This window comes from Pholcus phalangioides, unplaced genomic scaffold, assembly GCF_987345545.1.
Source record: "Pholcus phalangioides strain wild (caught in Gottingen) unplaced genomic scaffold, Ppha-v1.0 ptg000009l_1, whole genome shotgun sequence".
In the NCBI taxonomy this organism is placed as follows: domain Eukaryota; kingdom Metazoa; phylum Arthropoda; class Arachnida; order Araneae; family Pholcidae; genus Pholcus; species Pholcus phalangioides.
In genome coordinates, this window is record NW_028301602.1 from 22,463,576 (window position 1) to 22,476,835 (window position 13,260).

The 13,260-nt window shown below is 36.6% G+C and overlaps 1 protein-coding gene and 1 non-coding gene across 2 annotated transcripts in view; both read right to left on the bottom strand.

Annotated features, from left to right (window-relative positions):
* Nucleotides 1-13,260, bottom strand: part of LOC149082539 (uncharacterized) — a 56,187-nt gene that overhangs the window by 29,338 nt on the left and 13,589 nt on the right. The window lies entirely within an intron of this gene.
* Nucleotides 7,105-7,186, bottom strand: TRNAS-AGA (transfer RNA serine (anticodon AGA)). The gene has a single exon. It is a non-coding gene; the product is annotated as a tRNA-Ser (tRNA).

Genomic DNA, 13,260 nt, shown 5'->3' on the forward strand with positions numbered 1-13,260 from the left:
AGAATATGATATTAGAAATATGATATTTACTATATTGGCGAAAAAAAAGAGAGTGTGGGGGGGGGGGGGGCGCTTCTATAGTAATACTGTACATATACCAAGTTGACCGATCGGTCTTCAGTTTTTTCCTCAAGAAAGCTGTCATTTAGACCTGTCACCGTTGACACATGATTTATTTCTTTATTTTCCCCTTCCGAGATTTACTTTTATACTTCCCTCTCCCTCTTCTTTTATATGGCATGCGTGTCTCGTATGTAGAAAAAGAAATGTTAGGAAGTCTGCCACCATCGCACCACAAAAAACTGTTGGTGTTCGGATGCCCCGGATGTTTCACGCGTTCCTGGCAAAGCTCCCACCGATCAATAGTAGTAATAATAAGGGAAAAGGAAAAGAATAAAATACATACATATTCGTATGCGGATAAACCATTTGATGTGAAGTATAGAAACATATATTTGGTTTTTTTTTTACTCCACTGTCCGTACAGCGTGACCAAGTCTTGACCGAAAAGTCGATGGACTCGTAAGATTGATGGACGGCGAATATTTCCCGGATATGAATTTTAGACATGGTTTGCTTATACAGCGCCAGACTAAATAAAAAAAAAATGCATACTTTAATACTTTGTTGGACCCATTCCGCACGCATTGATCGTGACATTACTTTTATGAGGCCGTAAGATATCTCAACGCTTATTTCTAGACTAATTTCCATCTTTGTCTCATCAAGGTCCAAGGTGAATCGAGGAGAGAAACGAATGATTCATCAAATTCTTTTCTAATAAAGATTTATAGGTTCTCGATTAGACTGGGTCAGGGGTGCTTAACCTCTGAAAATTTGAAAAATTTCAATTGTTAGAGGTGTGTAAAACTTCGTACTGACATACGATAGCAATATGTGTAAAACATTTGAAATAAATCAATGATTAAATAACATGCTTAATGATATTTTTACTAGAGCACACATGGTTTTTCACTATGGTGAAAGGTAAAAAAACCCTTAAATACGTCAAGCCTGATACTATAACTTCATTTATTTCATTGCATCTAATTGTATTTTTTATACTTGAAAGGTCTTGAACATTTCAAATTCGGTTGTAATGACATCTCGGTTATAACGACAAAATTCCGTCGAATTTCTTCGGTATCGTTACAACCGAGTTTCACTGTAGTAGTAGTCAATACGTTTGCCGAGAGATTTCATTTGTCATCATTTGTTTACTCACAGTATTGTCTACCTCGATCCAGCCCGAGAGAAACAACTCGGATCTACTCGTATCGGATCAACTCGTCATTTCTTCTAAGACTTACAGTATAATATGCTACGACATTTTTTTATTTTATTTTTTGGCAGTGCAGTCAGGGCTGTCTTGAGAGCATCATGGGCCCCCTCGGGCAAATTGGTTTTTCTGAGGCTCCTACCTGGTAATTTCTAGTAAATTTTGATCAGATCTCATTTTTATGAGGCCCTTTTACTCTTGAAGTCTCTGGGACGTGCTCGGATGGGCCCATGCATTTAGACGGCATGGCATTGCGTGCAGTGTATTATAGTCACAGTGGTGCTCGGCTGAAGAGTTTACTGTGGTTCCCAACTTATCTCCCATTTAAAATCCACAGAGAGCAACAGGAGAATTCAACAATTAACCGATTCAATTAACCGGAGAATTCAATACTTAACCCTTAACTGGCGCTGTGAAAATTCTGTGCGTAACTGGCGTCGTGGGCTCATTTTGACCCCAGCAAGTATTAATGCGTAATACATGACTTTTGAAAAAAAAAAATTTAATTATATATTAAATTTTTTGAACGCAATTTTCATGATTTAAAAACTGAACAAATATGATTAAAATATACTCAGAAAATAAAATTTACAAATTAAAATAATACTTACTGTATTTTCAAAAGCATCAAAATTAGCCTTATTTTAAGTCGGAAACACAGTACTTGCAAACAACACCATGACATGTTGATCACACAGATCTTACTTACAATTCACTAACAACACTATCCTCCTGCTCACCTCGGATATCCGATGTTTCACCATTAATTTGAAACCGTTATCTAGGAAACTAGAGCTCTTCCGAGACGACATTTCGATCTCAACACTACGACCGTCAGACAAAAAATGTCTTACGGTAATAGTGAGGTGGGGTTATTATGACCCCACGGAAACTTTGACAAATGAAATAACGGAAAGAAAAAATAGAACAACCTCATAAATTTGTCAAGAACGCATGAACAACCTGCTTGAAAGGTACTTATAACAGGATGCACCGGATGCATTTCTTTCTCAAGGGAGTGGCATGTTGAGTAATGCGGGGGGTCGAAATGATCCCACCACGCCAGTTGAGGGTTAATTATTACACTCATAATTGGAAAAATTTATGGCAGATGACAGCAGTGAATATAAAAAGATTCTTTTAAAAAAAGCAGAAACAAACTTCACATCAGGTTAACAACATATACACGCACACTATAACACAGCGGTTCTCAACCGGTGCTCGCGGAGCACTTGGGGCTAGGAACTCCCCAGGGGCTCCGCGGCAGCTCGAGAAAAATACTAAAAAAACAGTAAATTTGGAAAAAAATATTTATAAGTATTTTTGAATAATAATAATAAATCAGTAACTTTCATGAATGAATGAAAAATAGGCCTACGGGGCTCCTCCATAGAAATTATATACCAGAAAACGACTCAAAAAATGTTGAGAACCGCTGCTCTAACATATACTAATTCGTTAGAAGTTCCGCAGAGGAATGTGGACGAGGCGCATGCGTGGTTTATTGTAGTAGCGTATCATAACAAACAGGAAAAAGAATTACATTTCAGTCTTGTGTTCAAAGTTCGAATTTTTCGTTTTAAATTGCACTCTTGCGTTTTCTCTTGATAACTTACAGTGTTTCTTTGCAATAGTGCTTTGTATGCAGTGTAACAAACCATCAAGGAGATGAATGGTCATAATTACTAGGGGTATTATATTAATTAATTAGCTGTTGCCATAGAATTTGATTATTATTATTATTATTATTCCTAAATCTTCTTGTTTCCAGTATCGAAAACGTGAATTGCTACCGATATTATCAGGAAAGTTTATTTACGCTTGGGCATTGCTTTGATAACTACACTTACGTTGATCCACAATAAGTGAATTACAGGGGTGGAATAAATAATAAGGCCAGGTAGAAAAATAGCGATAAAAAAAAGTAATAGTCAGAATGCTGTGGAAATTGTTATCACAGATGACGAGTGCAATGGGAAATGATATCTTGACACTGCTTAATAATTTCCAGAAAAACAAAGAATTCAATATTGGATATAAAAGGATGGTTAGGACGCTTTCTTCAATAGATCGGCAGAGGAGAATAGCAATAATTCAAGATGCAAGCAAAAAAAAAATTTGTTTAAGAGAAAATTTCGAACGTTTTAGAACTCTCTTGGATCAGTAAAAATGTCCACAATAGAATGTGGAATATTGGGATGTCCGCATACAGTGTGTTCGAAAAAAAAGGCTTCCTTGACCACCCTTAACCCTTTATACCCTGACGATACTTTAAAGTACCAGGTTAGATAATTTGTTTCGAACTAACTAATTGTTTCAAAAACATTGTTCTTATTTCTTGTTGTCCTTAATTAGAACTAAAATGGCATACCAAATAATTAACATGATAACTATTTGTTCTTGTCATCACATTTATACTTTTATTTTAATTTATTATATAATTTTACTCTTTTTTTACTTTTCACAATGTCAGATACAAAGGGTTAACGAGCACACGCAGTGATTAGACTGGAACTCGGTAAAAAAGTATTAAATTTCAGGGGAATGAACTGTAAAAAAAATGTTATCCTTTCAGATAACATTAAACAGTTATAACAGTCATAATAGTCATAGTCATAACTCATGTAAAGACTATGTTAAACTTAAAATGTTTGTTCCCTTTGAAATTAAGGACTTTTTAGCAAAATCCAATATAATCATTGCGTGTGCTCGTAAATGGAGATCAGGGAAGTCTTTTTTTTGTGATTTTCATTTCTGATTTGAACTCCATCTCTGTAGGCTTATGCGAATTAGAGCAAGCTTCCCTGCGGGACATTTTTATATTAATTTTTTGGGAAACGGAAACAAAAGGACGAAAAAATTATCCTAGGCTGTTGCATTTCAATGACGTTATAAGCAAGAGCCTTATTAGCGTTATTCTTTACAAGAACCAGCCAGGATCGCCAATTATCAACGTTATAGCCGAGATACCGTTACGCCTTGAGTGTGGATGTATTTATCTTTTAGAGAGTTTTAACAAGGTCTTTTTTTTATTAGAGATCAAGTCCGTTTTTAAATTTTATTCTCGGCGTGTGATTTCTGATCTCGATTACAAGTCAGCAGATGAATCTTGTTTTTAAATTAATCATATGGGGTCATTCAAGTATTACATCAACATCGATTGGAGGGGGGGGGGGGGGCTACCAATTTGCTTACTTGCTGGAGGAGGGGGGGTGGGGTTGAATGATGCTTACGTCATTAACCACCCTTTATAAAAATATGAAATATTCCTAATGGCATCCTGACTGAGTGTGCCAAAAACTAGAAAAACCTTCCGCTAGTTTGTGGGCACATGAATAAACATTACCCATATTGATAAGTCCTCTCAGAGCCCCTTTAGTAATCTCCAAATGTTTCGTGGACCTAAATGATCAGGAAATATGTCCGGGCCGCTTAAGTGCCCTAGAAATGTGCCTCGCATCTCTCAAGTGATCAGGAAATATGTCCGGGCCGCTTAAGTGCCCTAGAAATGTGCCTCGCATCTCTCAAGTGATCCGTAGTTATGCCGCGGATCACTCAGGTAATCTGGAAATGTGCTGCGGGTAATTTGAGTGATGTAGAACCACACTGGGGGCCACTTAAGTGCTCTAAAACTGTGCCACATGTCACTCAAGGGATCTCTAAATGTGCCACTTCAGTGTTCTGGAACTGTGTCGCGGGTCACTTGAATAATCTGTGAATGTGCCACGGGCCTCCTTAAGCAATCTGTAAATTAAATGTGCCGCTTAGCGCATTTTTACAAAATTAGGTTTGCATCAGATAACCCCCCCCCCCCCCCGCCCATATTTGATCCAAGGGTTTATCATATATGACTTAAAAGGTGGGGCCACGATGAATTTCTTAAGAAGAAATTTATTGAGTTCTTGGTTTTCAAATAGCATTGAAATTAGCAGAAATCGATTATAATAACGTATAAAAATTTCCGAAATTTTTTTTTTTTTTTTTCAAATTATTTTTGGATTGAAAAAATAAATTTTTGATTGTCTGGGGGAGGAACAAGCTTCCCCATCCCCCCGCGTACGGCTCTGATCCCACCAATATGCGTTAGGAGGAGGGGGGGGGGTCAGAGTTTTGCTGACATTTGCTGACAAGGAGGTGGGTCAAAAATGGCTAAAAACTTGCTGACGCAATACTTGAACAGCCCCTGTATAAACGTTTTTTTTTTTTTTAAATATTCCACGAATACAAGGGGAAAGAAATATTTTTCTTAGACAAAAAGAAGGTTAAGAAAAATCTCACAAAAAAGCATTTTCCGCTTACACAGCAAAAACAACATCGGAATTTCTTTTATTGCGGATTACACGCACGCGCACAGCTGCGTCTTGCCTACTTCTAGGGCAGCGGCTCCCAACCGGTGCTCCGCGGAGCCCTTGGGACACCTTGTGCACTCTCCAGGGGCTCCGCGGCCGCTCGAAGAAAATTAAAAAAAAACTAAAATTTAAAAAAAAATTATTGTAAATATTTTTAAACAGTAAAAATAAATCAGTAACTTTGATGAATAATTAATAAATTGGCCTACATGGCTCCGCCGTAGAATTTTTTTACTTGAAAGGGCTCCGCGCGTGAGTCAAAAAAGGTTGAGAGCCGCTGCTCTAGGGAATTTTTAATGAATCGATACGTGTCGGATATTGTGTTATGCGTTTGTATGCATGGGGGGAAGGCCTAACGCATTTATGTTACCAGAGTTATGATTTTATTTCGTGTTATACTGAGGCAGCCATTTGTCTTCCACTGTTTGAATTGAAAATGGCGAACGCCTGAATTTTATGTAAATATAGTATTTTAGGCTCGTAATACACATGCTACTAAGTAGCACAAAAGCATGCCAGTTTCCAGAATATACACCCAATGAGATTATTGGTAACATTTGCACACGAACGTTACCTACAATTGGCATGATTTCGTTCTACTTAGTAGCATATGTATAACGGGCCTAAAAAGGTCTGCCTGTTCTACGCGGAGAGACTTTTTAAAATGGGAGACCGGCTCACATTCAATGGGTCTAATATTTTACTCAATTCTATGTAAATTCGTTAATATTTGTACACACGTGTATATAATACTCATTTTGATTTTAATTAAATTTTCAAATCTGTCTTAGGATCCCCCTCTAATACGCGGACCATAGGTTGAGAAACGCTGCTTCAAGTGGATTCCTCTCATTAAACTCGAGTATTTATCACGTATCGGTTAAAACGAACTTCGAAAATGAAAATTTGGAATGTTTTTCCCCGTTCCGCTGTTACTTCGTTATATCTGAGCTTAACTGTATTAATGATAACAATTCAAACATGGTAGTTTGTATTGATGTAGAATTTTCTATGCATGATTATTGATAACTCGTATATTTATTATACACATGTATATCGTCCCCCCTCATACTAGAAGCTCGAATGTGCAAATTTTCACCCTTTCTTAACAGCTGGTTGGATACCTTATTTTGCTAAGTTTTGCGTGAAACGCGAAAGTGTATCCCTCTTGAAACATGGGAACAAAGCATGTTACAAGATATATTAGCATGGGTAGACTAAACATTCAAACGTCATTTCCCACGCTCTTTTTCTTCCAAGCAACTTACATATTCGTGCCTCCAACACGAAAGGAACGATATAATTTTGTGTCCGATATCATGTTTTGAAATGGAAAAAACAATCTAATTGCTTTGGAATAGTCAAAATTATCGGCAGGGATTTACTGTCAGACCAGACAGGACACGGGCTCGATCCCTTCCGGGATAATAGCCCTTTACCCATGTGAGTTGAGCCATGCTGGGGGAAATAATTCTTCGCAGTCGGTAGGATTCGGACCTACGCGGGAAGATCCCAATGGATTTCTAGTCCATCGCCTTGACCACTCGGCCACGACTGCATGACAGGGGGCTTCGCTGGCACCGAGGGGCTGAATCATTTTCGAAAGCAATGTACTGATTATTTTCCCGATAATCACAATGTCTGTGACGTTCTATATTTTATAAGATTAGAAAGAACATGAATCCGCGCGCGTTCATTACTTATAGATGATAGTAGCGGTGAAATTCCACGAAGGGAGAACTCGCCAATTGTAGTCACTCCTCGTCTCCAAATAGTGATGCGTTGCTCCGCCTCATCAGTGACGTACGTAAGGATACTGACAAATCTGGAGGGAGAATCCGAGAGGAAATGGGATGTCACATTTCTCATTGGTGTGCTCATTTGCATTACATCTTGCTCATCCGTACCGTGCATGCGCATATCTCACCATACACATACAATCTCTTCTATTTTTTCTCCCTCCTCCTTGTTCTTCGAAAAATTGATCCCGTACCTCTTTTTCTCACATTAAATACTATATACTTATAGTATAACAATAATATATCTTTTTTTTCGATCACAAAACAAAATGTTTCCTCTCTTTGAAATTTCGAAGAGGAAAAGAATTAAAAACTCACGATCAGTATTAAAAATTATTTATTTATCGTTTGTGTGTTCCTGAAATCGCTCATACAAATAATAGCATTCGAATATAGGGCCGGAGGCCGGGATTACACTATAAAAGTTTTGTAAAAACTATTTTATAAAACTTTAAAAATGCAACCAATGAGCGCATCGGTTATAATCGAGCGAATGTAACCAATAAACTTATTGGTTGTATTTTTCAAGTTTCATAAAAGAACTTTTCTAAAACTTTTATAGTGTGATCCCGGCCTAAGTGTTACATTCGAAATTTTAGAACAATTTTATTAGCTCTACCGCCTTGGATTTTTTTCTATATCTGTTACATTAAAGGCGTTACAAACTATTGTCGAGAGATAGAAATGGCAATGCATTGTTGAAAATCGCATTGTAGAGGACATGGAAGTACGGGGATTTTCTCAAAGAGGGAGGGAGTTCAATTACCTTTTTCTTCCAGACGAAAAAACAACACTAAAATCTAGATTCAACCTTCCTCCCTCCCTTTGCAAATGCCAGTTTGTTCCAGACTGTGCCACGAAGTTGGACTGGAAGAGATCTCGGCAACGGGATAAGTCCGGCTGCATAGTTCTGGCGCTCATTTATGCATACGCCAGTTAGGCAACACTAATAGCCGAAATGAGCATTTCGTGTATCATTACTGAAGACGAGAAACCATTATTACCGCTAGATAGTTTTTTCACGACACTCGTCGAGCAGGGACAAATTTTTTTAAAATAACATTTTTCGTTCAGTTATTCAGAGCTTACAGGTGCCGTGACACCGAATATACAGTAAAACAAAAACGAATATAGGTCTACCACACTGAAAAATTTCTTTCTTTTATGCAGTGCACGGTCCTGGCTCTACAAGCAAACTGAAAAATGTCTGCTACATAAACGTTTAAATTAACTGCAATTCAATTATATTCGTTCATTGTCTCAAAAAACAATAAATTAAATATAGGCAACTTAAATTAAGAAAAATTAAAAATTACTTTTAATATGAAATAAAAAAAAAGACCAATGTGCGGCTCCAAACATTGCCATTGAAACACCTCCTGCCCCAGACCTCTGTGGTGAGATGTACTTACACACATTAATAACTAAAAATAACCGATTTTTTAAAAAGAAAGACAAGATTCAAATGAAGAAATTACAGGTTATGGCAATTATGTTCAGCATATTAAAATGCTTGAAGCAGGCAGCCTCAATTTCTTAACCTATTAATTGGTTACATCTATTACCTATATTTGGTTACATCTCGGATATGTGGAAATAATTAATTCTTATTTAATATGAATTTTTGAAGGATTATGCAGAACATATAAGGGGAACTCCAAAACTTAAAAAATATTCAGTGGATATTTTTCGGGAAAGCATGATTAAGGTAAGGGCGAAGTCAAGCTCAAGTGGCAAGTATGATTCTGATATTTCAAGACAGTTCACAATTTTTAGAACCATATTTGATAATCTCGAGAACCAGTAAAAGATAATTTTCTTTGAATACGACCAAAGAAGTCAACAAATAAGATAGAACAATTAAAATGCAAGCAAACAGAGATCCTCGAAATGTCCACTAGGCGAAAAAAACCTGATGAATATAATACAAAACATGGGTTGAATGTGAGTGTATCACTTGCAAACGTTGGCTGAACGTTATGGGCTTATTTAGTCGTCTTCCAAGTGAAAGAAAAAAAATCGTTATTACTTAATTATAGAAGGGCAAGGGGTAGAGGGAGACTTATGTCAATCTCCACATAACAAGAGAAACAATCCAAGGTATGAATAGGTGGAATATAATACACCATATGAGGTAATACAGGCTCTTACAGATGGTTCTAAAGTCTGTTATATATAACGGAATTATTAAGGTATTATAGGTCCTTACTGTTAAGCAAGAAGGCGGAAGTGGGGATATTACGGTGTTGGTACCCTTTACCTTCTGAAAAAATCATAAGGGATCTGTTTCGTGGTAAAAATGTATTTCATAACCATAAGTGGTGCTTTACGACGTGACACATGCAGGTCTTACCGATATTCCAGCACGACAACGACCGTAAATATAGCTCAAAAGTTGTTAAACATCAATTAAAATGCAGTAAAATGAAAGTTTTATGGGTGGTGAAGTCAGAGCCATTACTTGAATACCACCAGGCATTTATGGATTGAATTATATAGACGAGTCGGAGACAGAAATCATGTAAATTCGATATTTTTTTTTACAATTGTGCGAAAACATAATGTAAAAAAGTATTCACTGGGACAAACTCATTGAGTCCATACCAAAACACGACACGTGGTTTTACAATCTAAATTGCTTTCAACAGAATATTGACTTATTCCACTATGCTATGGTGCCCAATGCTCGACTTGATTTGATTATTTAGTAATTGTTTACTTTCTTGTTTATTTGTGTCAAAAGACTTTTGACCCACCATAAAAGTAAATTAATTCTTTTTTATGATTTCAAAAAAATTTATCTACAATTTTTTTTGTTCATGATAGCTTGCAATGCGATTCAGTGTTTACGTTTCATAGGATAGATTTTTCATTTAAAAAATTCAAATACAAATTTTTGCACACACGTTTATGGTTGTCAAAAGACTTTTTTGAGCGCTACTGTAATTGAAATTTTCAATAACACTTTTTTAATACCACGTATAAAATTGTTATAAATTAAAACTTCAAACGATGTTTTTGGCAACAAAAGGGTCTTTGTGTGAGACTTTTTCTTCTCTAGTTTATGCTTTGGTTCACAGAAGCGCGGAAAATGATAGCTCGGGTACGCACACGGCTGTGATTAGCTTCGCCTTTCCTCACTGATGTGGGGAAAAATTCCCGTTATTGCGACAATTTCTGTCCCAAAAAAAGAGTGAGAAATAAATAACATAGAGGAAAGTCAGTGGAGATTTAGGGGGGGAAAAATAAAATAAAAGATGATAACTCTATACTAATGGAAGACTAATTCCCAGTTGCAATACGTTCCCGAACCTCACAGACAGTGACACCTTTTTTCCGGAAATTTGATTGCCCTATGACGTCATACCATCCGTCACACCCACGCCATAAACATCTACCGTTCCATAAAGGATTGGATACACGAGAACCAAAAGAACAAAAAAAAAAAAATGGTGGCTATGCTCAGCCGAGAGAGAAGAAATCGCCGCCTCTCGATGCACGAAAAATGAAAAAAAAAAAAAGAAATCAATGAATTCCTCGAGCGGATCGTTTTTCCCAGAATTGCAACGTCATTGCCAAAGAATTTCGGGATAAGTCGGAGAAAAATAATGACCCACCACAGTCTCGTTGTTTCCTTTTTTTTTTCCTTCCGTTTCGTGGAAAGTTTCAGCCGCAGATGTAAAGGAAAATTGTTTCCTGCGTGAACTTGTGATGTATTAGGCTATTATAACTAGACAATGAAAATATGTTAAAGGTATAATTTTCTCGAATTCAAGTTGGGCTACATTCTCTGAAATACAGTCGTAGGAATCGTTATGAAGTTGATAAAAAAAATTTCGTCTCTCTGGAGAAAAAATACAAATTGTGGCCACACACAGAACATTTTCTGGTGGATAATAAATGCAAGTATGAGATAGAATAATAATAAAACAGTATCATTCGGTTTTTTTACATTATACAACCACGCACACACTGAAATTGACGCAATCAACGATGGTATATCTGTTAAGTTGAGTGTGAAAAGTACATTTTGCTTATATATTGCGTATTTATCAAATTTACCGGCTAACATGCGCAGGGTTTCCCACAAATTCGTAAATAGTTTAAAAAATTCATAAAAATTGACTATTTCTAGTTGAAAACTACTCCCAATTCCCGAAAAAAAGTTATCATGAATGGAGAATTTTTTTGGTATAGGAAAAAAAAGTTGGTTCAAATTTTTGTCGATAGAGAGGCAGGGAAACCAGTCCAGCTGTGGATCTGAAACTTTCTTCAATCTCTTCTGTGTCCGGAGCGTTCGTATAGCTTCAGAAGTTGATTAGCGGCTGAGATAAAACGACTTTAACAATGTCGACATCACAAGGAAAACCTTGTGTAAGCGTCGGTAACAGAAAAATTCAGAAATGAGCAATTGACAGCAAATGAGCGTACACCCTGTATTTTATATTTTTTCCTGAATTGCATATTTCCAGTGATGTGCTTTCGTGCATCGTCCTCTATCTACAGAAATTTGAACTTTTTTTTCCTGTACCAAAAAAAAAAATCCACTTCCGATAGAATAACTGACCTGATAGATATAATTAGTGACCTGCAGAAATCAAATATACCAGTTCCTTCAATTTTTATGAATTTTTAAACTACAGTAAAACCCCCTCTTAATGGACAACCTTCTATTACGGCCAAGGGGACATTCAAGAATTACGTAAGCATATTTTAAGCCATTTTTGACCCCTCCCCCCCCCCCACGTCAGCAAAAGTCGGCAAAACACTGACGCCCCCTCCCCCCTCCGGTCAGTGCGCCATCGGATAATGGTTATAAGGTAAATGGATTTACATTCAGGGTACTGAAGTCTTTTTTTTATGCATCGAAATTTCTTTAGAATAAAAAAATGCTGATCTTTGATTCAGTTTTGGTGAACAAACTTTTACATTGTAGGATTGCATACGGACAGGATGAGAGATACCTCAAAAATTAAAAACTATAGCACTTAACTTTACTTCCACAGAATGTGTATGGTCATCGATGTTTCAAAGAAATGAAACATCAGATACAGATGTGTGTCACATACGTGATTTTGTTTTGTTTCAAATTTTTGACTCGAATACTTCTTATAAATTGGGAAAAGTTGAGCGCGATGCAAATAGGTTACACTTTAAATCAAAATAACTTCTAGACAACACGTATGAACACAATGTTCAATATCTCGTTGCAAGCATCTAGAAGATTCAATGCGTCCATTAATGGGAGTCTGATTTTTTTAACGAATACTAACGAATACTATTTACGAAATACTAAAATTGTCCCGTCACGTAACGAAACAAATATAGCTTGGAACTCCGACATGCCATCATGTTATGTGAAGTTTCGTTCAATCCGCCTTAGCAATTTCTGAAAGTATGTAGTAACAGAAAAGCTTGCATTAAGGTTAAGACCACATCTAATATGATCCCGAGGAACTACATCCAGTTTATGACAATGGTAAATGTATATTCACTAGTATTTAGAGCCCGGCTTGTTTTATTTATTTATTCACGTCTCAACAGGCAAGGATTGCCCAATTACAGAGATGGACAAGAGAAGAAAAATACAAAAACGCAAATACAACATAGTACAAAAACAAAACAATAGAAGTGGAACAATAGAAATACATACGGAAAAGCATAATAACATGTATATTCTATACTCACATATAACTTTTAAGAAATTCTCTTATAGTTGAATTGAACATATCGGGTTTCACATCGCACTGGTTATATATATTGCACATCTCAAAAATAGGGGACCGTCGTAAAATATTTGTTCGGGGTTTAGGGAGGCGAAAAGTTCGCCGAA